General features: G+C 38.6%; 3 long non-coding RNA genes across 3 annotated transcripts in view; 1 reads left to right on the forward strand and 2 right to left on the reverse strand.

Annotated features, from left to right (window-relative positions):
• Positions 1-10,633, reverse strand: part of LOC116404602 — a 36,917-nt gene extending 26,284 nt beyond the window's left edge. Inside the window, exons 1-2 of the long non-coding RNA XR_004217547.1 lie at positions 10,620-10,633; positions 10,356-10,496 (exon numbers count right to left, since the gene is read on the reverse strand). This is a non-coding gene — a long non-coding RNA (uncharacterized LOC116404602). The remainder of the gene's footprint in view (positions 1-10,355; positions 10,497-10,619) is intronic.
• LOC116404601 lies at positions 3,814-6,245 on the forward strand. Its single transcript, XR_004217546.1, has 2 exons — positions 3,814-4,202; positions 6,140-6,245. It is a non-coding gene; the product is annotated as an uncharacterized LOC116404601 (long non-coding RNA).
• On the reverse strand, positions 9,008-9,748 carry LOC116404603. Its single transcript, XR_004217548.1, has 2 exons — positions 9,695-9,748; positions 9,008-9,350 (listed from the first exon to the last, which is right to left on the reverse strand). It is a non-coding gene; the product is annotated as an uncharacterized LOC116404603 (long non-coding RNA).
• Positions 10,634-22,501: the final 11,868 nt, after the last annotated feature.

Consider the following 22,501-nt stretch of genomic DNA (forward strand, 5'->3'; position numbering starts at 1 on the left):
TACATACTCAGCCCCCCTCCCGGACATGGCAGAAAGTGTTCTGCTGGATGCGTTTTTAACGGGTCTGGAAACCCTCACTGCAAGCGGAAGTAATCAGCAGACACCCTCAAACTTTAGAGGAATGTATGAAGGAAGCTCAGCTGGTGAATGATAGGAATATAGCATTAAAACTGGCGATGGAAGAGTTGGATATAGTTGAGCCCAAAAGGAATGAGAACAGCAGCAAATTTCAAGGAAAAAATGAGAAGACAGAAAGTAAAAAGACAGAGTTTGTGATGAAGCAGGTAACTATTCCATTGAAAAATGATTACCAGAAAAAGATCCCCCAATTAAACGGCTGTCGGATACGGAATTTAGAGCAAGGCTGGATAAGGGGCTTTGTTTCAGATGTAATGAAAAGTACGCCCCAGGCCATCGATGTAAAGGGAGAAAAAAGAGAGTGATGCTCCTTATACTAAATGAGGAAGAAGACCACAAAAGGGAAGAGGATACAGAGGATGAGGCAAGCGAAGTAATAGAACTGAATCATCTGGAATTGAATATGGATAACCCTATTGAATTGAGGTTGATCACGGGAGTTACATCAAAAGGGACGATGAAATTAAAAGGACATGTGAACGGAAGGGAAGTAGTTATTCTGATTGACAGCGGGGCGACCAATAACTTCATCAGCCAAGTGTTGGTAGATGAACTACAGCTGAGCATCGATCCGGGAACTCGTTTTGGAGTTACCATTGGGAATGGCAACCAATGTGAAGGAAGTGGGATTTGCAAGAGGGTGAAGGTGAAGTTAAAAGAGTTAACAATCGTAGCAGATTTCCTAGCGGTAGAGTTAGAGAACGGTTAGACTTGGTGCTTGGGATGCAATGGCTAGATTCGACAGGAACCATGAAGGTTCACTGGCCATCCCTAACCATGACGTTTTGGATGAAGGGTAGAAGAATAATCCTAAAAGGTGACCCTTCTCTAACGAAGTCAGAATGTTCATTGAGAACCTTAGAGAAAACGTGGCAATCCGGGGACCAAGGATTCCTCTTGGAATTCGAAAACTATGAAGTAAACTATGAAGGAGAATCGGAAACAGAAGCTGAATTGAAGGGAAAGGAAGAAGGATTACCCATGGTTCAGCGATTGCTCGAGCAATATGCAGATGTCTTTAGGTTGCCCACGGGTTTACCGCCAAGGAGAGCCATAGACCATCGCATTCTGACCGTGGCCGATCAGAAACCAATTAATGTAAGACCATATAAGTATGGCCATGTACAAAAGGAAGAGATTGAAAAATTGGTGTTAGAAATGTTACAAGCTGGGGTGATTCGTCCAAGCCGCAGCCCATATTCGAGCCCGGTCCTCTTAGTGAAGAAAAAAGATGGAGGGTGGAGATTTTGTGTAGATTACAGGAAACTCAATCAAGTAACGGTGGCTGATAAATTTCCAATTCCCGTGATCGAAGAACTCTTAGATGAACTTCATGGTGCGACAGTTTTCTCAAAGTTAGACCTTAAATCTGGATACCACCAGATTAGGATGAGGGAGGAAGATGTGGAGAAAATAGCTTTCCGCACGCATGAAGGACATTATGAGTTCTTGGTGATGCCTTTCGGCCTTACGAATGCTCCTGCCACCTTCCAATCTCTCATGAACGAGGTGTTCAAACCATTCCTTCGAAGGTGTGTCCTGGTTTTTTTTTATGACATTCTAGTTTATAGTGTGGACATAGATGAGCACATGAAACATTTAGGAATGGTTTTTGCTATCTTGAGGGACCATGAATTGTTTGCAAATAGGTCTAAATTTGTCATTGCTCATTCCCAAGTTCAATATTTGGGTCATCTGATTTCCAGCAGAGGAGTGGAGGCTGATGAGGACAAGATTCGCAGTATGGTAAATTGGCCACGGCCGAAAGATATAACTGGGCTGAGGGGATTCCTTGGACTGACTGGGTATTATAGAAGATTTGTGAAAAGCTATGGAGAAATAGCTGCACCCTTAACCAAATTACTTCAGAAAAATGCATTCCATTGGAATAAGGAAGCTACAATAGCGTTTGACCAGCTGAAGCTAGCAATGACAACCTTACCGGTATTAGCATTGCCGGATTGGTCTCAGCCCTTCACAATCGAAACTGATGCTTCAGGAGTAGGTTTAGGTGCAGTTTTATCACAGAATGGTCATCCCATCGCATTCTTCAGCAAGAAACTGTCCCCAAGAGCCCAGGGTAAGTCGATCTATGAAAGGGAATTGATGGCGGTTGTCCTTTCGGTGCAAAAATGGAGACATTATCTCCTGGGCAGAAAGTTCACAATTGTTTCAGATCAGAAGGCTCTGAAATTTCTGTTAGAACAGAGGGAAGTTCAGCCTCAATTCCAAAAGTGGCTCACAAAACTTTTGGGGTATGACTTTGAGATCTTATACCAGCCGGGTCTGCAGAATAAGGTGGCGGATGCTCTCTCAAGGAAGGACCATTCGGTGGAGTTAAATACAATGACAACCACAGGCATAGTTGATATAGAGATAATAGCGAAGGAAGTTGAAATGGATCAATAACTTCAGAAAATTATTGCCGAACTTAAGGGAGAGGTGGATCAAGGTGGGAAATACCAGTGGAACAATGGCAGGCTGCTATATAAAGGAAGGATGGTGCTGCCGCGAAATTCCTCCCTCATTCCGAGTCTTCTACACACGTTCCATGATTCCATATTAGGAGGGCACTCGGGATTCTTGAGAACCTATAAAAGAATGAGTGGGGAACTATTTTGGAAAGGAATGAAGGCTGATATCAAGAGATATGTAGAAGAATGTGACACTTGTCAACGTAATAAGTTCGAAGCTACAAAGCCTGCGGGAGTTCTGCAACCCATTCCTATCCCCGACAAGATATTGGAGGATTGGACCATGGATTTTATTGAAGGGCTGCCAATAGCAGGAGGTTACAACGTGATTATGGTAGTCGTCGACCGCCTAAGTAAGTACTCCTACTTCTTGTCTCTGAAACACCCGTACACAGCCAAGCAAGTGGCTTCAATTTTTTTGGAAAAAGTGGTCAGCAAACATGGAATACCCAAGTCCATTATTACCGACCGTGATAAGATCTTCCTTAGCAATTTCTGGAAGGAGTTGTTCACTACCATGGGCACCATTTTGAAGAGAAGCACGACATTCCATCCCCAAACCGATGGACAAATCCGAGAGGGTAAACAGATGCCTAGAGACCTATTTGAGATGCTTTTGCAATGAACAACCGAAGAAATGGGATAAACTGATCCCTTGGGCGGAATTATGGTATAACACAACCTTCCACGCATCCACCAAAACTACTCCTTACCAATCTGTTTTTGGAAGAACTCCCCCGCCACTGCTGTCATATGGATGGAAGCAATCTCCTAACAATGACGTAGAAGTCATGTTGAAGGAGAGAGATTTAGCACTCAATGCACTGAAGGAAAACCTATGCATAGCTCAAAATAGAATGAAGAAAATGGCAGACCGAAACCGCAGGGAGCTCAAATTCAAAATTGGGGATGAAGTGTATTTGAAACTACGACCCTATCGACAAAGATCACTAGCTCGGAAGAAATGTGAAAAGCTATCCCCAAAATTTTATGGGCCGTATGAGGTTATTGAAGAGATAGGAGAGGTCGCTTATCGATTGCAACTACCGCCCGAGGCCGCCATTCACAATGTCTTTCACGTGTCTCAACTGAAACTGAAGTTGGGAAAACAACATGTAGTCCAGCAACAACAGCCTATACTAACTGAGGATTTTGAACTACAATTGTGGCCGAAAAACGTGCTGGGAATAAGGTGGAACAAGGAGCTAAGGAGGCAATGAGTGGCTGATCAAATGGAAGAACTTACCAGACAGTGAAGCAACGTGGGAATCAGTTTACCTATTGAATCAGCAGTTCCCTCAGTTTCACCTTGAGGACAAGGTGAACTTGGAGCCTCGGGGTATTGTAAGACCTCCAATTATTCATACATATCAAAGGAGGGGCAGAAAAGTAATTGGACAAATTAATAATGAGGAAGGAAAAAGAGGAGGAGATCGTGCAGGTGGGGCCCAGGCACAGAAATAAGAGAAAGATGAGAGAAGGAATATAAATAGGTTTTTTAGGTCTAGGGGAGGTAGCTTTTATTTTTATCCTGAAGTTGGCGGCTGCTTAGCCTAGAGGAATATCCAGTCTTTCCCTAGAGGAAGCTGGGTTTTGATAGAACTAAGTCGTGCACAGCGGAAAAAGAATCGATTTTCTACCCTAATTGCCACAATTAACATGTAACCATAAACTAATCAAATTAGGGTTTTAAGAAGTATTACCTTTGAAGCTTTCAAAAGGTTTGATGTCTTCTTACCAATTCTACCCGAGACCACCACTAGTACTCAACTGTTATCCTCTAGACAAAGAACCGGGTTGTGGGACCCAATTTTGGTGTAGAAAGTAATGGAGATAAAATGAGATTGGAAGCTTTCTTTTTTCTTTTGTTGAGATTATGAAAAATGATAAAAGAGGCAAAAGTTCTTCAACATTTGAAAACATCTCTATTTATAGCCTAATTACATGCAAAAATGCATGCAATTCAATTGCCAAATCTCAACACTAATATTCCACTAACAATTAGTGGAACTTTAGTGGGCTAGGTGTCTATATCTCATATAGCCACATATCCCACTAAGAGTTAGTGGGATTATCCAACAAAATGTTGGATTTTCCCACTAACTTAGTCCAAGGGTAAAATGGTCATTAGATTTTTCTAGTCAAAAGTCAAACTTTGACTTTTCTAAGTCAAAAGTCAATATTTTTGACTTTTTACCATTTTGTCCGTCTTTGACTAATTCCAACCTCCGCGAGCATGAATCCGCATTCATTTTTCCAAAATTCAAATCACATTTGAATATAAGGCCGGTCAAAGTTTGACTTTTCAAAGTCAAAAGTCAACATTTTGACTTTTTACTATTTTTGACCAATTCCGAGCTTCTTAGTTATGAATCCGCATTCATACTTATAGTATGTAAAACATAAAGCTCTAATTTCTAATTAGAAGACCGACGATTATATCACTGTATATGTCGGTTGTCCTTTCTTCTCCCTATTCGAACAATTCGACTTATTTCATCACACTGTTCTAAGTTTAATCCATATGAGCTAGCAGAGGAACCTAATGGACCTATAGATCATGGGCTCCAACACGATTCAAGATTAACTAGCTAAACTCTTTTAAACCGAGTTAATCAACATTCGTTAACTAACGGGTCATTCCACTAAAGTCCGTAGTTGCACTCCCCTCACTATAGATATATTTGTGTCCATTTGATAAAACCATAATCAGTAAGTTAATCCTTCACAGGTTGCTCGTAACCTTGGCTGGGTCAAATACCGTTTTACCCCCAAGATTACATCTTGTTCCTTAAGTCCCACTAATCCACTATTGAACAATTGGTTTAAGGTTCAACCTATAAACTTAATCCCTCTCGGGCCAATGAGAGGGTGGGGCCCCTTGTTCAAGACTTGGATTCAGTGCTTAAGAGAGCAACCTATCTACTAACCCTAAAGCGGGTAGGAGTGAATTCCATCTTGTACCCTATGTTCCCAGCTATCCACCCGCGATCTTACCCTGAAATGGGAGGCTTATTGGGCCAACGCTGATGAGCTGCCCTCACCTATGCAGATCTAAGGATAATCTCGTATGAACAGGAGTTCATAGTTAACTCAGGATTAAGACTAAGTTACCTAGGTCATCAATAATTGAGATAGTCAGTTTAACAGTAAACGGTGTTATAGACGTAAAAATGACTAATTCATGGTTCAGTCTTATGTAAACATTTTACATAGGATGCCCCCACTTTCATGTCTCTACATGAACGATTAGGATCACATCGTTTGTACTACAAAGTAGGCCGCATCCATAGTCTCTCAAAATAAGGCGCCCAACCTTTATTTCATATACTATAGACTATTTAGGCTATATACTCGAACTTGATCCACGTTTATGTTTACACATAAAGTTCAAGTTTATTCAAAAAATAGCCTTGGAACTTTGATTTATTGGATTTAAGATTATAATATTTAATTTCTCAATAACAACTTTATTGAATAGAATATGATTTACAAACTACGAGTTTTAGGACAAAAAATTCCAACAGGTTTGTCTTCATTATTCCTTGTTTTTCTTGAATCTTTATGTTTTTCTGTACTCATTTTGGCTATATATAAATAAAGATAGCAGAGGGCTACCTCTGTTTTTGGCCATTGTAAGGGAGAAATAGTGAAGTAAGCAAGTTGAATCCTTACAAAATGTTGCAGAAAGAGTAGAACGATGACATAGTGCATAATGTGTTTCTCTTTACAAAGTAACCAATGACTTACAAGAAAGACACCACACAACAAATGACCATTGGAAAACAATATACATATGAAAAACTAAAAAAATTACAGAAATTGAAAATGAAACTGGAAGTAGAAAAGAAATGGAAGAAAAATACCCTAAAAGTTGCAAGTGCAATAGGATCATAACAGATTGGTATCATCACGAACAGATTGAACAAACTCCAAAACAGATTTTGCAGTGGGCGTCCAACTAAAATAAACAGCATCCATGCTCGCCAAAACGTTCCTAAGAAGTGACACCATTTCACAACAAGTAGCCAATGACTTAAAAGAAAGATATTGCACAACAAGTGACCATTAGAAAATAATAAACAGAAGAAAGAATAAAAGATAAGCGGAAATTGGAAGAAGAAAAGAAATGGAAAAAAAATACCCCACAACTTCAAAATGCAGTATGATCATAACAAATTTGTATCATCATGGACAGATCGAACAAACTCCAAAACAGATTTTGCAGCGGGCTTCCGACTCAGATAAACCGCCTCCATGCTCCCCAAAACGTTCCCAAGAAAGGATTCAGCTCCCTACAAAAAACAATGTAACTAACTCAAGGTAAAAAAAAAAAAAGAACAAGAACACTAACCAACTTTTAAGGAATCAGCTCCCTGCCAACATGCATCACACCCCATAACTTTAATTTCTTCAAATAGAAAGGATTTAACTCAAAGTAAAAAAAAACAGAACACGAACTCTAACCAACAAAAATAGAAAAACCAACCTTAACCCTTGATCCTTGCCGTCCATCGGGAGGTTCAGCACTGGACATGATCGAGAACATTCGGTTCCAGCCACAGGTTTGGCCATCGACAAAGATTTTCAGAGGGAAATGAAATTTTTGGAAATGGGTAGTGAACAAAAGTAAGGCTGAAATGATTTTGTTTGGAGAGTGGGCAAAATTCTGGCGAGTGAGGAGAAAAGGGAATACATGGGGTTCGGTTTACAGGAATTTTTCTTAACGATTGTTGGAAGAACAAAGAGATGTGAGGAGATTTAAGGGTAACGACACAAATGCAGAATGTTAAATCCAAAAAGGCGAAATGGCCAATTGAATATTTAAGGAAGTTTGATCTGCCTGCTAGCTATTTTCTTGCTTCTTTATGGAAATGTTGCAGAAAGAGTAGAACGATGACATAGTGCATAATGTGTTTCTCTTTACAAAGTAACCAATGACTTACAAGAAAGACACCACACAAATGACCATTGGAAAACAATATACATATGAAAAACTAAAAAATTTGCAGAAATTGAAAATGAAACCAAATGACCATTGGAAAACAATATACATATGAAAAACTAAAAAATTTGCAGAAATTGAAAATGAAACTGGAAGTAGAAAAGAAATGGAAGAAAAATACCCTAAAAGTTGCAAGTGCAATAGGATCATAACAGATTGGTATCATCACGAACAGATCGAACAATCTCCAAAACAGATTTTGCAGTGGGCGTCCAACTAAAATAAACAGCATCCATGCTCGCCAAAACGTTCCTAAGAAGTGACACCATTTCACAACAAGTAGCCAATGACTTAAAAGAAAGCTATTGCACAACAAGTGACCATTAGAAAATAATATACAGAAGAAAGAATAAAAGATAAGCAGAAATTGGAAGAAGAAAAGAAATGGAAGAAAAATACCCCAAAACTTCAAAATGCAGTATGATCATAACAAATTTGTATCATCATGGACAGATCGAACAAACTCCAAAACAGATTTTGCAGCAGGCTTCCAACTCAAATAAACAGCCTCCATGCTCCCCAAAACGTTCCTAAGAAAGGATTCATCCCTACCAATAAATTTTAAAGTATATGTAAATTTTAGATATTAAGTAAAAAAGAGAATATGTAAGTTGAATTTAATCGGTAAGAATATGGATGTCTAGAAACAAATTTTTAATTTTTTAAAAGTTGATTGATAATTATTTGATTTCTTTAAATTCAACAACAACATAAAATTCGATAAGAGAAGGTTGTCACATGCTTGAGTATGTGTTGAATCAAATATGGACTCTCGGGCAAGGGTGTATCTTGGCCATATAATTTCGGGCAAGGGTGTAGAGGTTGATCCCGAGAAAATTAGATCTATCAAAGAATGGCCCGTGCCCACTAATGTCCGTGAAGTTCGTGGATTTCTTGGGTTGACAGGATATTATCGAAGATTTGTAATGAATTATGGAAGTGTGGCTGCTCCTTTGACTCAATTATTGAAGAAAGGAGCATATGAATGGACTGTTGCAGCTGCTGAAGCTTTTGAGAATTTAAAGATGGCTACAATGACTCTCCCAATCTTACCACTGCCAGATTTTTCCTTACCATTTGATAAATAAAATTTTGGCTAAAGCCTTGACAAAAGCTAATGTAGAACATCCCCCTTCTTTATGTTTCTTGAGTTTTATCCTAGAGGAGGTGTTTGAATGACCATTTTTATAGTTTAGGATTAGTTATTTGAATTAACAATTTGTATCTTGAGTTAGTTATAAGTAAACTAACTCAACCCCAAGTTAGTTTAACAACTCTTGTAATCTCCAGCTTATAAAAAGGCTTCTCATTTTCATTAATAAATGATAAAAAAAAAAGGCATTATACATAAAGATTTCCTAGCTTTGCAATTACAGCATCAAAAGCAATGTACAGTTCAGATGAGACTTTATTCCAGTATAGAGTAGCTCTGTAATTGCAGATCAAGAAAGTGAATGTAGCATGGAAATCCCAAATTCAACATTTGGAAGTTAGCAATTGACAATCTCATTAGTAGGCAGTGCACCCATAATAAAATGTAAGATTTTTAGAACCCTAAAAATTCAAGTAACTTGCAACTAGTCATTGTCATGACCATCAATACTACGATTAGTGGATCAGCACAAAATACAAAACAGTAAGACAGTAAATCTTTAAAAACCTTACTTCTGTTTTAACTTGCTCAAGAAGAATGTTGCAAAAAGTATATCAACAAGAATTCCTTCAAACATGACCTACAGGAAGAAGGGTAAGACAACAACAACATCCTGTCAAAAATCATTTAATGTGATTGAGATCTTTTAGCATGACTGCTTGAGAACTTTTAGCACAACCGGGCAGCAACTTCAATAACAGAAAAACATGCATAATGTAGGAAGACAGCAGATTTCAAATTATGACATTGTATTTATGAATGTCAGGCGATTCATTGATGTTCCAAAATTCAACCAAAGTATGGGGTGAAAGATATATAAGAATCTTCCATGATAAGGCCAAGACCAGGATATCCTTATCCAGAAAAAGAAAAAACTAATCAACCAAAGTAAATTCCATGTATGATTGGGAATTATGGCCATACCTTTGCCAAAAGAACTTCGAGGAAATGGAAAAACTGGAGATGTTGCTCATGTATTCATTCCCGAACCAGGATTGGGGTAGAGCAAATGGTCAGCAATTTGCTGGATTACCAAGCAGAAAATAACTTATATTAGAAAAAATGAACAATACATACCCACATATTACTGAAATTTTATGAAATAGATTTCAAGCAACCAATTTTTATATTGAAATGTGATCTCACAACTATTTTTATTTTGAAAAGCGATTTCAAACAACTATGGCTGTCTCATCACGCTTCATGTTATCCAATAATACTACAGGATTAACAAAGCCATGCCATGCTAATAATAAGGAATGTCGTGATAACCTTAAATAAACCATACTGCACGTCAAAGGCTGCCCGTGTAATGTTCTCCATGACATCTTTAAAAATACCACCACCATCAATTCCTGCCTCCTCAACTCCAAATTCATTAACAAAAGACACATGTATCTGCATGCAGAAAAGTGAAGCAATTGACCCAACACAAACAAGAAAAAACTAATAAACAATTACAAGCAACTCTGCAACTATAGGATGCAGAAGAGGGAAGGGGTCGTTTTCACGAGGGCAAAGAAAAAGATAGAAAAAAGTAAGATAACAATTTCATTTTTCATAAATCATGGAAGTCTGAAATTACCGATCCTCGAAGATCAACTTCAGACAATGCACTCATCTGACTGAAAGCATCTTCCAATATATGATTTCGTCGAATTCTAAACCGGTTTCTGGCAAAAACAGCAAGAGATCCATTCCTTTGCCTAGCTGCTGCTAGTTGTGTCTGTGAAATGAGTTATAGAGAAAGTAACCATAAATAAAAAATATCTTACATATTTCTATAACTAACAGTCATCCAAGAAATTCAATATTGTGGATAAGGAAACCAAAAAAATAACTTGCTTACAGTGAAAATCTTAACCTTGCTAGTAAACGGTACTAAAAAGGGAACTCGCTTGTGTATATCATTTGCTCTGGTATTTTCTATCACTGCCTACAAAGAAACAAGGCCAAGTAAATAATTAGAATTACGATCAGATAGTGGTTTCTCTCATGGAAATTCCATTACAAAATGGAAGGTTCACTTGGTCTAGAGACGGTAATTCTCCTTGAAGATCATTATTAGACTGATTCTTCATAAATCAGATGTGGGATATTTGTTTTGAAAATTCTCGGGTTTCTCGAAAAGCACGCATCTTCTCGGATCACTTTCCTTTATTCTTGGAGGCTGGTTCTTTTCTTTGGGGTCCCTCTCCTTTTCGGTTTTGTAACAGCTGGTTGGTGTCCAGTGATTCTAATCAGATTATTTGAAACAGTGAGCAACTCTAACTTCCAGGGATGGGCTGGTTTCATTCTTCATGAGCAGTTGAGATCAGTTAAATTGTTAGTTGATTATGTTCAAACAAAATTCTTCTGGTAAAATGGCCTTTACTGCATTTAACCAAATCAATCTTGGTTTCTTCTTGAGAATGGGACATGAAATAAGCTGGACCGCGTTCTCCTAAATCTATAGTCGAAAACCCAATTCAAATGAAGATAGCCAAGTAAGCCAAAACCAACACTTCTTTGCATGTAGGCAGGAGAAGAAAATATGATGTAAATCTTCTAAAGCATGCAAACACAAGGGACAAACATGAGGAGATAAACTGAGAAAGGGAGGTTTCATTTGCAAAACTTCTGCACAGTTCATAGTCCATTTCGCATTCTCCAAAGCGTGATATTCACTCTTCTAGGGCTTTCCTGTCTTCCAAATTGTCGAGTACTTTGTTTTCAAGACTGTGTTAGAACATGTTTGGCTGATTAATAAATTAGTAGAACACACTATTTGGTGTTCTATCATTTTGGTATCGGAGAAATCGAATCTGTGAAGTTCTATATCATGGCTCAAAAGCGAATTGAGGAAAAGTTGGAAATGGTAGATCAAGAAATATCCGGCATTCGAGCAGAATTACATAATTTGCCAACAATCAAGGAAAACGTGTCATCTTTGGCGAAGAGTATTGAGAGGTTAGGAGTACAGGCTGAGAAGCAACAACAGCAACCAGAAACACTGTTGAAATATATTGAAGGAATGATCAAAGGGAAGACAACGATGGAAGAAGTACTAGAAGGATCATCAAGTGAGTTGACAGCATGGTTGATGTCAGTGATTGGACGATGATGGGAGGAAAATATGAGGAAAAACATACCAAGTTGGAGGGTGAAAATTCTCGGGTTTCTCGAAAAGCACGCATCTTCTCGGATCACTTTCCTTTATTCTTGGAGGCTGGTTCTTTTCTTTGGGGTCCCTCTCCTTTTCGGTTTTGTAACAGCTGGTTGGTGTCCAGTGATTCTAATCAGATTATTGTTGAAACAGTGAGCAACTCTAACTTCCAGGGATGGGCTGGTTTCATTCTTCATGAGCAGTTGAGATCAGTTAAATTGGCAGTAAAAGCTTGGAATATTGCTGCGCAAGCTAAGGTAAAAAAAAACAGAGAAATCCTTGATGTCAAAATTAGAAAAATATGATTCTGTGGCTGAGTTGATTGGATTAAATCAAGAAGAGTTGAATTCTAGAGTTGCTTTGCAAGCGGAATTACTTAGTATTTATCAAAACGAAGAGCGTAATTTATTCAGAAGAGTAAACTCAATTGGCTTTCTTCGGATGATGAGAATACGGGCTTCTTCCACCGGTTTCTAAATGCGAAAAAAGAAGGAACCTCATAACGAAACGACCTAAAACATGCTCAAAACGTGTCTAAGTTAGGTTATCAGCAAATTATTTGGGCCAAAACGTGATTTTGCGTTGATTTTGCGTTGTTGATGAACTGTTAGACAAATTATTTGGGGCAACCATATTCTCCAAAATTGATTTAAGTTAGGTTATCAGCAAATTCGGGTGCGGGCAGCCGATGTTCACAAAACAGCGTTTCGAACCCACGAGGGGCCCTATGAATTCCTTGTGATGCTGTTTGGGTTGAAACGCTCCGGCAACATTCCAATCAATCATGAGTGATGTTCTTCGCCCATATTTACGCAAGTTTGTTTTGGTTTTCTTTGATGACATCTTAATTTACAGCAAGTCCTTGGACGAGCATTTGCACCAATTGGCAATGGTTTTGGAAACTCCAGTAGCTCATCAACTGGTAGCCAACTTTAAAAATGCCAATTTGCGGTTGACAAAATTGAATACTTGGGCCATGTTATTTCTTCAGAGGGGGTGGCAGCGGATCCAACAAAATAGAAGCGATGGTTAAATGGCAAGCACCCAAGAACGTGAAGGAGCTAGGTGGGTTTTTTGGGGCTAACGGGGTATTATCAGAAATTTGTTGCAAACTACGGTTCTATTGTGCTGCCCCCCTTGACACAACTGTTAAAAAAAGGTAACTTTAAGTGGAATGAGACGACCGAGAACGCATTTCAGCAGTTAAAAGTCAGCAATGATGTCTGTCCCGATGCTAGGTATTCCTGATTTTTCACAAAGTTTTGTGCTGGAAACTGATGCTTCGGGTGTGGGTATTGGGGCTGTCCTAATGCAAAATCAACGACCAGTGGCCTTTTTCAGTCAAGCTTTACCTATTACCCATAGGTTTAAGGCTGTTTATGAACGGGAGCTTATGGCAATAGTGCTGGCTGTTCAAAAATGGCGACCATATCTATTGGGTAAGCCTTTTGTGGTGCGTACAGATCAGAAAAGTTTGAAGTTTCTTCTTGAACAACGGGCTATCGGGGGAGAATATCAGAGATGGATCGCTAAACTATTGGGGTATGATTTTGTGATTGAGTACAAGAAAGGATTGGAAAACAAAGCAGCCGATGCCTTATAGAGATTACCACCGGTATTTGAATTGGGCCTCGTAAGTATTGTGGGCGGGCTAAACCCTTCAGTTTTCATCGATCAAGTGGCTGGAAATGAATCTCTTAACAATATTCGACTATCCTTGATAAATGGACAACAAGCTCCAGAGGGATATTCGCTACAAGGAGGAGGATTCACCTGATATTACTTTATTATTAGCTGAATTCCATAACAGCCAGATAGGGGGACATCATGGTGCATTGAAAACATATCAAAGGCTAGCAAGGGGGTATATTGCGAGGTATGACAGCCCATATCCGCACCTATGTTGCTGAATGTTCCGTGTGTCAACAAGCCAAATACTTGTCTTTAACTCCGGCTGGTTTTCTTCAAGCATTACCCATTCCGGACCGTGTGTGGGAAGATATTAGTATGGATTTTATTGAGGGCCTCCCAAATCCGAGGGTTATGATGTTATATTGGTAGTTGCGGATCTTCTTTCCAAGTATGCACATTTCATCCCTTGAAACATCCATTTGGTGCAAAAGTGGTTGCTGCTGTTTTTATGCGAGAGATTATTCGTTTGCATGGATGCCTCTGAAGTATAGTGTCGGATCGTGATCGTATTTTCACAAGTCTATTATGGGAAGAGTTGTGGAGGTTGTTGGAAACTCAGTTGAGACGAAGCACCACTTACCACCCCCAAACAGATGGTCAAACGGAAGTTGTCAATCGAGGGGTGGAGACGTATCTAGGGTATTTTTCTATGAACACACCTAAACAATGGGTTAAATGGCTAGCTTGGGCTGAATTGAGCTATAATACAACAGTCCGTACAGCCACATTGATGACCCCTTCGAGGCCCTCTATGGGCGACCACCCCCCTCTATATTACCATATGTGAAGGGCTCGAGCCGGGTGAATGATGAAGTAGACCATTTGATGAAAGAAAGAGATGAAATTTTGGGCGTTTTGAAGGCCAATTTACTGAAAGCACAGCAGCGAATGGTCAAATATGCTAATGCTAAAAGACGGGAGGTGCAGTTTGAGGTTCATGATTGGGTTTATGTGAAGTTACGCCCTTACGACAGTCCTCTCTCAGCCGTTTTAAGCACTCCAAATTGGCCCAAGATTCATTGGTTCATTTATGATCGTTGCATACCGTTTGGCCCTTCTCTCATGGAAATTCCATTACAAAATGGAAGGTTCACTTGGTCTAGAGACGGTAATTCTCCTTGAAGATCATTATTAGACTGATTCTTCATAAATCAGATGTGGGATATTTGTTTTGAAAATTCTCGGGTTTCTCGAAAAGCACGCATCTTCTCGGATCACTTTCCTTTATTCTTGGAGGCTGGTTCTTTTCTTTGGGGTCCCTCTCCTTTTCGGTTTTGTAACAGCTGGTTGGTGTCCAGTGATTCTAATCAGATTATTCTTGAAACAGTGAGCAACTCTAACTTCCAGGGATGGGCTGGTTTCATTCTTCATGAGCAGTTGAGATCAGTTAAATTGGCAGTAAAAGCTTGGAATATTGCTGCGCAAGCTAAGGTAAAAAAAAAAACAGAGAAATCCTTGATGTCAAAATTAGAAAAATATGATTCTGTGGCTGAGTTGATTGGATTAAATCAAGAAGAGTTGAATTCTAGAGCTGCTTTGCAAGCGGAATTACTTAGTATTTATCAAATGAAGAGCGTAATTGTATTCAGAAGAGTAAACTCAATTGCTTTCTTTGGGTGATGAGAATACGGGCTTCTTCCACCGCTTTCTAAATGCGAAAAAAAGAAGGAACCTCATAACTGAATTAAAAAATGATGATGGGTTGTCTCGACTTCATTCCGCGACATTGAAAGGCTTGTGCTGGAATTTTTTGAGTCACTTTATACCAGAATTCCGGGGGACAGATTCATCCCTATTAACAGTAATTGGTCTTGTGTTTCCTCAATTCAGAATGAGGCTCTTGTTACCCAATTTTCAGTGGAGGAGATTTTTAAGGCATTAAAGGCACTTGGTAAACAATAAAGCTCAGGCCCGGATGGCTTCACAGTGAAGTTCTTAATCACCAATGGTCTATTTTCAAGAATATCTTCAAATCACTAATGAATGTCTAAAACAAGAGAATGTGACTCTAGTCAAGGATTGTGACTAATGAATGTCTAAAACAAGTTCTTAATCACCCAATATTTGCATTCCAAGAAAACTTTATTTGTTTAGTGCAGAAAAAAGAGAATGTGACTCTAGTCAAGGATTTCCGTCCAATCAGCCTTACTACGTTAGCATACAAGGTCGTTGCAAAGGTTTTATTTGAACGTCTAAAACAAGTTATGGATGCAATTATAAGCCCCACTCAAAGCGCCTTTATTGAAGGTAGGCAAATTCTTGACCCAATATTAATTGCTAACGAGGCCGTGGAAGATTATAGGGCAAAACAGAAAAAAGGATGGATTTTAAAACTTGACTTGGAAAAAGCCTTCGATAGGGTGAATTGGAACTTTTTAGAAAAAAATTTATCTTTGAAAAAGTTTAGTTCAAAATGGATATCATGGATAATGGGCTGCCTAAAAATTCCAAAGTATTCAGTCTTCATCAATGGTAAGCCTAGAGGCCGGATAACAGCATCTAGAGGTATCTGCCAGGGGACCCCCTCTCCCCCTTTTTATTCCTCTAGTAAGTGAGGTTTTAGGAGAAATCATAAACAAGCTTCATATTAACAGCCAGTTTGAAGGTTTCCTTGTTGGCAAAGACTTGATCCACCTCCCTTTGCTTCAATTTGTCGATGATACTCTTCTCTTTTTATTCCAGCTTCCGATTATATATTTAGGTCTCCCTTTGGGAGGCTACCCTCGACAAAAGTCTTTTTGGCAACCAGTCATTGATCAAATTCACAAGAAACTTGAAAGTTGGAAAAGATATAACATCTCTAGAGGCGGAAGACAAACCTTATGCAACTCAGTTCTGGTTAGCCTTCCTACATACTACCTACTTTATTTTCTGTACCTGAAAATGTGGCTGCCTCTTGTTAAAGTGAGTTTTCGGAGTGAAGGAAAAGGTCTGCAATACTCCTTGAAAGACAGGGGAAGCAGAAGATTGGTGTTCTATATTCTGGTTTGCTTATTAGTATTTTGTTGTTCGGAATTTTGGATTAGGAGGTTTTCTTTGTTTGATGTTTGTGAATTATATGTAACGTGACTCATTTTCTGAGGTTCACGGTTTGCTTATGTTGTAAGTTGTGTTTGAATTGTCAATATAATAGAAACACTACATCAGTGTTCTATCATGATGTCATCCTTGGAATGCAATGGCTGCACACGTTGGGGTAACTGAAGTGGATTGGCGGAAACTCACTTTAACTTTCATACAAAATGAAAAGAATGTTGTTATAAGGGGTGACCCGAGTTTGACAAAGACTAGAGTGAGTCTGTAACACATGATGGAGACATGGACACCATCTGATTACGGTTTCTTGACAAAATGTCGAGCTATGGAGGGAGGAATGACATTTACCGAACTATATGGAATTGATGATGTTCCTACATTTCAAGAGTTACTACCAGCAGACAATTTTGGCTATCCTAAAAATCCAGCAACAAAGAAGTGGGAAGTGCTTGTTAGTTGGAAAGGAATACCACCTCATGAGGCTACATGGGAGAATTGTGATGATTTTACACAAAAGCTTCCTCATTTCCCACCTTGAGAACAAGGTGTCTTTGGAGAGGGAGAGTAATGATAGACCACCAATTGCAATACAATATAGCAGAAGAAAGACAAGTGGAATTGCACGTGCACAGGTGATGGAATTGGAGGAAGTGGAAACCACCTTAGTGGGGACAACAGTTAGTTACAGGGGGGAGGTTAAAAGGGAGAGATGGAAGGAAAGATGGGGGTTGGTTAATCAGTTTCTGGAAGTGGAGGGGCTGTATTTTCTGGAGAGCAGAATTACAGAAGTTGTTCAGTTACTTTAATCTTAGAAAGTGTTTTCCATTATCGTAAACTACTTTTGATGTTTGAATGTTTTATTTTGTACTTGGTTATTGTCTGTAATAGTACTTATTTGTTCTGTGTTTTCAAGACTGGTTTGAGTATTGTATTCTGTAATAGTTTGGTTGCTTAATGAACAAATAAGAACCATTACTTGGTGTTCTATCAGCTTCTCAATCAAGCATTCACATCTCAATAAGGTATCATACATGCAATCAAACAATCACAACATACATACCATTTACTCAAAACGACCTAAAACATGCTCAAAACGTGTCTAAGTTTCACTTGAACTTTCAAAACGACCTAAAACAGCTTACGTGTAGGTTCGTAACTCATAACCTACGAAAAAAGTTAAACATTGTGAAAAAAGCACTACAAGACCCAAAATGGCAACCAAGTGTGTAAGTGCAACAAACTTAATTCAAACCAACCTAAAACGTGCTCAAAACGTGTCTAGGTATTACTTGAGTTTTCAAAACGACCTAGCAAATCCTAAGTGTAAGTTCGTAACTCATAATCTACCAAAAAGGTTGAAAAAAGCATTTCAAGACCAAAAATGACAACCAAGTGCAACAAACTCAATCTAACCTAAAATGTATTCAAAACGTGTGTAAGTATCACTTGAATTTTCAAAACGACCAAGCAATGCTTAAGTGTAAGTTTGTAACTCACAACCTACCAAAATTTCAAAAAGTATGAAAAAAGTACTTCAAGACCCAACATGTCAATCAAATGTGTGTAAAACTTAGTTTCAAACCAACCTAAAACGAGTTCAAAACGTGTCTAAGTTTCACTTGAACTTTCAAAACGACCTAACAAATATTCAATACAAGTTCATAAGTCATAACCTAGCAAAAAGTTCAAATTTTTTGAAAAAGACACTCCAAAACCCAAAATGTCAAGTGTGTAAGTGCAACGAACTTAGTTCTATACAAACCTAACAAGTATTGAAAACACGTATAAGTTTTCAAACACCCTAACACCGCTTAAGTGTAAGTTTATAACTCATAACTTACCAAAAATTTCAAAAAGTGTGAAAAAAAATCTTTCAAGACTCAAAATGGCAACCATGGCTGTATGTAAAACTAACTTAGTTTGTAGCAACCTAAAGGGTGTTCAAAAAATGTTTAAGTATCACTCGAACTTTAAAAACGACCTAATAATGCTTTAGTGTTACTTCATAACTCATAACCTACCAAAAAGTTCAAAAAATGTAGAAAAAGCACTCCAAAATCCAAAATGGCAACCAAGTGTGTAAGTGCAACAAACTTAGTCTCAACTTTAAAATTAGTGCGAGTTGGGAAATGTATTAACTCAAGCATGATGTAAAAACTTGAAACGACTTAAATATTTATTCACCATCACATAAAAACAGTAATTAAATATAGATAACATGTGTAAATAAAGGGAGAATCACCTTTCTAGCAGTAGCTTTAGAGTAAGACCAAACACCATCCTCCTACTTGTAAATCTGCTCGATTGTCTACTTTGTTCTACACTCGTCATTTCACCGTCTCAGGCCATCCATTGAATTGGCCACCCAGCCTTGGCATACAAGAGTATGTCTCAGCCTGTTAACAAATACCACTAAAACTAAGCAAGACGAAGAAAAAAGTTTTCAAAAAATTACCTAACTTTTAGGTCTTCATGTGACCTTTAAGTACTTCTGTTTTCTCCTTCAACTCTTTGAGATTGCTGAAATTATGTGTTTCTGCAATGTTTACCAGAACATGAAAGATTCATTACGAAAATAAATACCATGAATACAAACCATGAAGAAATAGTAAAACAGTCAATACAAGAAGAAAAAAGTTCACTTGAAAACGACCTAAAACAGTATCACTTGAACAAAATGTGTCTAAGTGTCACTTGAACTTTCAAAACGACCTAAAACAGCTTACGTGTAGGTTCGTAACTCATAACCTACGAAAAAAGTTCCAATAGTGTGAAAAAAGCACTACAAGACCCAAAATGGCTACCAAGTGTGTAAGTGTAACAAACTTAGTTCAAACCAACCTAAAACGTGCTCAAAACGTGTCTAGGTATTACTTGAGTTTTCAAAACGACCTAGCAAATCCTAAATGTAGGTTCGTAACTCATAATCTACCAAAAAGGTTGAAAAAAGCATTTCAAGACCAAAAATGACAACCAAGTGCAACAAACTCAATCTAACCTAAAACGTATTCAAAACATGTTGAGCCAACAAAGATACACACCAGCAAACTTTTGAACATAGGACCCTCCTAAACTACTCACTTTTGAACATAGGACTTCCTCAACTATCTACTCACTTCTGAACATATTATAAGAAACGTTCCACGTGAACTAACCAACTTTTACTCGCATAGAACTCTTATCGTGAAGTTAAACTCCAAGGCTTCCTCGTAGACTTCTTCTCCACGAAACACTTGGTTCTTCTCACGAAGACCACCCAAAACTCCTAGTCTAACACTCAAAACTTTCATTTCTTAACTTACGCAAAGACTTTTTGGCTTCTTATCGCACAACTTCTTTCGCGAACTACCCACTTATCGCAAAAAAGTATACTTAACCGTAAAAGATCATATCACTTAATCTTTCCATGGATTTATTCGAACACCAACTTCTTAATTCTTAGCCGAATTTTACTTGCTTACTCGAATTAGAAATGAGTCGCACAACTTCCTTCGCGAACTACCCACTGAATCACAATAACGTATACTTAACCATAAAATTTTTTATCACTTAATCCTTTTCATGGATTTATTCAAATGCCAAATTCTTAATACCTAGGCAAATTTTACTTCATTACTCAAATTAGAAATGAGTCTCACATTTAGAGCCTATCGCTTCTTTAAGATACATGATCTTACCGATTCAGAAATTAACCACAGGCGTTATTAGTTTTGATGATCTGGCATTGGATTGGTACCAAGCACAAGAAGAGTTGGAAGTTTTTAAGAATTGGGCTGCCCTGAAAGAACGAATGCTTGTACAGTTTCGATCAATTCGAGAAGGAACTTTGGTTGGAAGATTTTTCTCAATCAAACAGAAAACGAATGTAGAAGAATACCGTAACGATTTGATCGCTATTTAGCTCTGGTAGAATTTCTTCAAAGGTATAGTGATACCTGGAATTCATGCTCATTGAACATGTTGATCCATTCTTTCTGTATAAGCTGCTGAATCCCTCTCAAAAAATGAGAACTTTGTTTTCGTATCTGAGGAGGACATGTTTTCAATCAACATTGGAGTAGGGAGACACATTGGATAAACAAGGGACAAACTATGCTGAAAGTTCAAACGATGATTGGCAACAAGATGAATGAATGTGATGACATTTTCACAGGTGACACGACGGTTTTTTCCTCCAGGAAGTAGCTCTTCTTCAATTTGCTTTCCATATTCATTGTTTATAATAACAAAATATAGCTCTAGTTCAGGAATGTCACCTTCATAATTTAAGATAAGAAGTGAGAAAAAGATTCTACCAGGATACTAGATTGATCTAGATCATTGATCAACAGGCTAAGTGTGGTATCAGCTAAAAGTGATACCAGGGAAGCAGAAGTTCGAAGTGTGGTATCAACAATTTGCGGAAGCAGAAGTTCGAAGTACAATGGCTGAACAAAAGATTGAGGATAATCTGTAAAAATTGAGTGAGGATATGAAATTGTTAATACACAGGATGGGAGTGATGGGAAGTGCTTCAAAAGGATCCACATCTAGTGAAAGAATGATTACGGACAAGGGAAAGGGAATAATGAATGAGGAACAAGTTCAAGAAGAAAAAAGTGAACAAAAAACTAACCCGGTGGTGGATGAGGGAGTTGGAGTACCATGTGCACCAAATATCCGTGAGATACCCCTTTTTGACATGAGGCTACGAAAAATGGAGGTGTCGATATTTAAAGGGGAGGAAGAAGAGAATGTGGATGGATAGCTACAACGTGTGGAGCGCTATTTTGTGGTGAATATCTGACGGAGAGAGATAAGTTGGATGCGGCGGTCCTGTGCTTGGAGGGGGAAGCTTTGGACTGGTATCAATGGAAGGAGGATAGAAAGAAAATCGGCAGCTGGACAGAATTCCGATAGCTTCTGTGGGCCAGATTCAAAGCGTCCGACCAAGGAGATAAACACGCAAGGTTGATGAAATTACAGCAGGAGACCATGGTGAGGGATTACCGGCGGCGATTTGAACAATTTTCGGTCGGCCTTAAAGATATGAGTGATGCAGCCCTAGAAAGTAAGTTTGTGTGTGGGCTGAAGGAAGAGATTCAAAGTGAGATCTGAAAATTGAATCCAGTGGGCCTAGAGGCTAAAATGTTAATGGCCCAAATAATTGAGAAGATGATCGAGTGGTTCAATTGAAGAGAATTCATGGGGCAAGTGGAAACCTTAATTTATCAACTAAAATGTCAAATAGTGGGCCAAGCAGGTCGAGAAGTCAAACTGGGTCAAAGGCCTCAGATCGGGTCGCTACATCACGAACGATTACAATTAACCCTAGCCGAAATTCGTCGTACTCGTCCACGACGATTACTTCATCGCAGGAATCGGGCGCGAAGAGTACGTTGTCTCAACCATACCGTCGAATGACTGACAACGAAGTGCGGATTAAGAAGGAAAAAGGTTTGTGTTTTAGATGTGACGAGAAGTTTAGTCTAGGGCACCGCTGCAAAAGACGTGAATTGAACATCATTGCTGTACAAGAAGGGGAAGACTTAAGTGACAAAACCGATCAAGTGGGGGAAGAAATCGAAACCAACGGGAATGAGGAAGTCAATACAAAAATAGTGAATCTGTCGATAAATTCATTGGTAGGTTTCAATTCGCCGAAAACCATAAAAATTAAAGGAGAAATAAGGGGACGTGAGGTTGTGATGCTGATCAATGGGGGAGCCACGCACAATTTTATTGCAGAAGAGGTAGTCAAAGAGCTAAAAATTTCAGTAGAAACCATGGATGCATATGGGGTTGTTCTGGGAACCGGAGGCGTAGTCCAAGCAATCAGTGTGTGTAAGGATGTAAACCTGACAATCGCCAATTTATCA

The sequence above is a fragment of the Cucumis sativus genome, chromosome 6 (assembly GCF_000004075.3).
Source record: "Cucumis sativus cultivar 9930 chromosome 6, Cucumber_9930_V3, whole genome shotgun sequence".
Lineage (NCBI taxonomy): Eukaryota > Viridiplantae > Streptophyta > Magnoliopsida > Cucurbitales > Cucurbitaceae > Cucumis > Cucumis sativus.